Source organism: Danio aesculapii, chromosome 20, assembly GCF_903798145.1.
Source record: "Danio aesculapii chromosome 20, fDanAes4.1, whole genome shotgun sequence".
Classification (NCBI taxonomy): domain Eukaryota; kingdom Metazoa; phylum Chordata; class Actinopteri; order Cypriniformes; family Danionidae; genus Danio; species Danio aesculapii.
The window spans coordinates 39,270,498-39,274,846 of NC_079454.1; positions in this window are offsets into that span (position 1 = coordinate 39,270,498).

Below are 4,349 nucleotides of genomic sequence, written 5' to 3' on the forward strand. Positions count from 1 at the left end.
GTGCCATGAACTAAAACCTAGGAGGACACTTAAGCGTATAACTCTTACAGAGATTGTGATTTTGTTTGATGCCTAATATGCTTTTAATTGTTTAAAGCGCACATAGGTTACCCCTTTTTTCATATTTAATATAAGTCTTTTGTGTCCCAAGAATGTGTCTGTCAAGTTTCAGCTCAAAACACCCATCATACTATTTATTATAGCTGTTTGAAGTGTCTATATTATAGCTGAAAAAAAGTTGTTGTTTTTTTTTACTGGGCCTTTAAGGCTAGTCCTCCCCGCCCACCGTTTCCACGTGCCTGTCAGCAATCGCCACCCTCGGCTGCCTCAGGAAGCAGATCGTGAGACATGTAACATGTGTGAGAAATACTACAGTAAGAACTTTAACAATCAGTATTTGATGCATTTTTTGTGGAGTTGCAACAATGCGTCACACACACTGTCATTACCAAGTTCACGCACACACATAGCGCACACACACACACACAGCGCAGACATACACACACACACACACACACACAGAGAGACAGCGCGTTAAGCTTTGCACTCGTTTTGCACGCATATGTGACATGATACTGGTAATCTCCACTGCTGTATGGATATCTGTTATGTTAATGTACAAAGTAAACCTGATTTAACATCCACAAACCGGGATTGAAGCGTCTTCTTTAATAATTGTTCTGACCCGCGGCTGTGCTGATGAAGTGAATCTGAAGTGAATCTCTGTAATTCATTACATACGTACTGTTTTAAAACATTTTAAACTTGTAAAACTCACTCTTGATCACGTTTGATGATGATTGATAAACGTTTTTATGTTGTTAGATTTGAAAAAAAAAAAGGACTGGGTGTGTTTATTTTACCCCAATATGACAGTTTATACACTATACTTACAAACATTTCTGTCCAAACAGCTTGTAAAGTACATTTTTCACCATAGGTGCCCTTTAAGTTAAACGTAACTAAATGATATTAAAGTGATGTCTACACCATATATGCATTTTGTAATCACGGCAACAGCTTGAGGTTTGTAGTCCACAGCATGTTGTTGCAATGTTTACCTATACCTCCGGGTTTCACGTATTGACTACCTTTTTGTATTTTTATTGAAACTTTTTTATTTATTTGAATTATTATTATTAAGCATTATTTTTTTGTATTATCATGCATGTTTTATGTATGTTGTTTTATTGTTGTTGCGTTGTTTGGTAATTTGTCACTTTAGAATTATAAGGTTCTATCTGACATTTTTGTCAAAATTGAGTTATTCACATATTAAATGACAACTTATTTACATTATGGGATGTTTTTTAAGACTTTGTTGTTTACATTTTAAGACTTTTTATTTAAAAAAACAAAACAGTTTTTTTCTACTAAGTCAAACTCTAATTTAGCTCTATAAGATTCTTTCTGTGAGCAAATCAGCATTTCGAATGCATGCACGAGGACCAGTCAGGATCAGCTTTCTTTGTCATTTCGCCTGATTGTGCTATTGACAGCGGGAAAGACCAGAAAGACAAAGTCACTAATAAGTCATTTAATATGAAGCTTTGAAGGGCAAAAACATAGTTCAACATTATTCAATAAATATAATTCAATAATTCATATAAAGTGTAAAAATGTATAAATATTAACATTAATTACTTAAAATTAACATCTGCACTGGATAAAATATTTAGCACAGTCTTGTATGCTTAATTTTAACAAGAAAAAATGTTCATCCTAAAACATTAAATAATGGTTACAGAAAGCAAAAATGTAACTTTCTTAAGCATCAACATATTGTTACAACACCAATTTAAATATTTTTGATTATATTTCTTGAAAAGTAGTGCTTCAATGAATGATCTGCCAGATAGAACCTTATAATTCCAAGTGGAAAATGACTTTTTAGAATTAGAGGGTTCTATCTGAATTTATCTGTATTTTTACTCCAATTTGCAAACTTCAGAGAATTTTGATAATTTACATTTAGAGCACAGTTTAGGGTGTATGTCATATTATTGTATAAAAGAGAACTGTTACACACATATTGTTTGCTATATAGAATGCAAAATCTTTAAAGCTCAATATCTCAAAATCATTTAAAATGCAAATAGAACCTTATAATTCCAAGGTGACGAATTATTGAAAAATGTAAAACTAATAAAAACACTTGTTAAAAAAATTAATTACAAATTAATGCATATGGGTCAATAAAAAAAAAAAAAAAATATATATATATATATATATATATATATATATATATATATATATATATATATATTATTTAATCAATAAATATATGCCCTTTAGTATTGTGCATGAGCCGGTCCCCTGACCTTGACTCTTTCCCATGTTAAACCATGAGGAAGAGGAAGATTTTCATAATTCGAATGCTCCCAAACATCCGCCGCTCCAGATAAATCCCTCAGGAAGTGCTGTTGGCTATGGGACTCCACTCACTGTATCCCTGTGTGTAAATGCATGTCAATGAGTGAGTGGGACACACTGGATTGCATAACATCCAGCATTGTGTTCATCCCTTTTGGACTTGGAGATTGAATATTCTGAAAGAAATATGATACAGTACTCTATTCTGGCAAGCCAGTGAAAATAGCAGCAGGAAATCAATCACATTCGTTCTGACAGAACTATATATGGTTTTCAAGATAAGAAGATCAGAGATAAAGGATATACTGTACTGAAATGTCAGTGCTTGTAATCAGATCCATGCTTCATTAATACTGCTGATGAGATCATCCGCGGTTCAAAGGAATGTGGCTGTAAAGAACACAGATGGTGGAAGATATAATAAAGGTAAAAGACTACAGCTCTCACTTCTGTTCACAATTAGTCCACATTATGAAACCGGTTCCCTGTAATCTCTTTGGCAACCCAAAATTTTGATCTGTCAAGTCATATTATCTCATTCTAAAGATGTTTCGCAGTGGAGAAAATGAGCACAGCAGGAGAAAACATTCTTCTGTGTGTTTTTTAGGGTCATTGGGTGTACATCTAATCCACTTTTGCCAATGTAAAAGTATGAACAAGTTCAGGTATTGAAGGTCATTTCTGGGCTGCTGGACATGTCTATTTTTCTGTTGGTATTGAAGTTTTCACATTTTGAAACCTTTAACTGAAATATGGTATTTTGTAAAAAAAAAAAAAATGTAAAAATGTAATGTGAAGGGCTCCTGTGATGAAAATCATCTTTTGTAAGCTGTAAGCAGGACTGTGTGTGGGTATAGTGTGTCCACTGTCATATTGAGGTGATTGAAACACAATAAGGCCCAGTCCCAATTCTACCCCTTAGCCCTTCCCCTTACTCCTACCTCTCGTTTTTCATGTGCCCTTTAAGGGGTAGTGGTGTCCCAATTCTCTTTAGCTTGAAGGTGTAGGGCTAAGGGCAAGGGGTATACACCCCTTCAAACGAAGATTTTTCAGTATTTTGATGAGTATTTTTAATGGGTAAAGTATCCGTTTATTGCTGTCAAATCAACTACTCAAAAATTTGGAAAATGTTATTTTAACCTTCATAGTATATACCAATGGTGACATGGTGGCTCAGTGGTTAGCACTGTCACCTCACAGCATGAAGGTTGATGGTTTGAGTCCCGGCTGATCCAGTCGGCATTTCTGTGTGGAGTTTGCATGTTCTCACATCTTCGTATGAGTTTCCTCCGGGTGCTCCGGTTTCCCACACAGTCCAAAGACATGCGCTATAGGTGAATTGAATTCACTAAATTGGCCGTAGAGTATGTGTGTGAATGAGTGTGTATGGATGTTTCCCAGTACTGGGTTGCAGTTGGAAGGGCATCCGCTGTGTAAAACATATGGTGGATAAGTTGGTGGTTTATTGCGCTGTGGCGACCCCTGATTAATAAAGCGACTAAGCCGAAAATAAAATTGAATGAATGAGTATATACCAATATTAGTGTATTAGTATTAGTGTAATATCAATATTTGTGTACCATTGCAGTTGATCTAATCTACCAAATATTTTCACCAAAAATGTCTTTTAAAAATAATAATAATGACATGTCAATGTATGTCATCTTCTCAAATAATGCTGTTCACATTTCCCATAGCTGAATCTCAAGACCAGGGGTCACAAGAGTCAAGGTTAGCCTGTTGCTCATTGAAGCTCACATTAACTTTCTAATTGTTTCTGACATGGAGAGCTCTTGTTGACAGAGCTGAAGATGAGCTGGCTGACAGCAATGCTGAACAGCGCTGAACCCAGACCATGAACAAGGCCTCACGAGTCTAGCTGTTACTCAGCGCTTAGACCTCAAGAAACTCTCAAGTATGTGAGGAGAATGTCTCTTATATGCAGCAAACGTGATTAGCATCTTCATGCTGAGTTA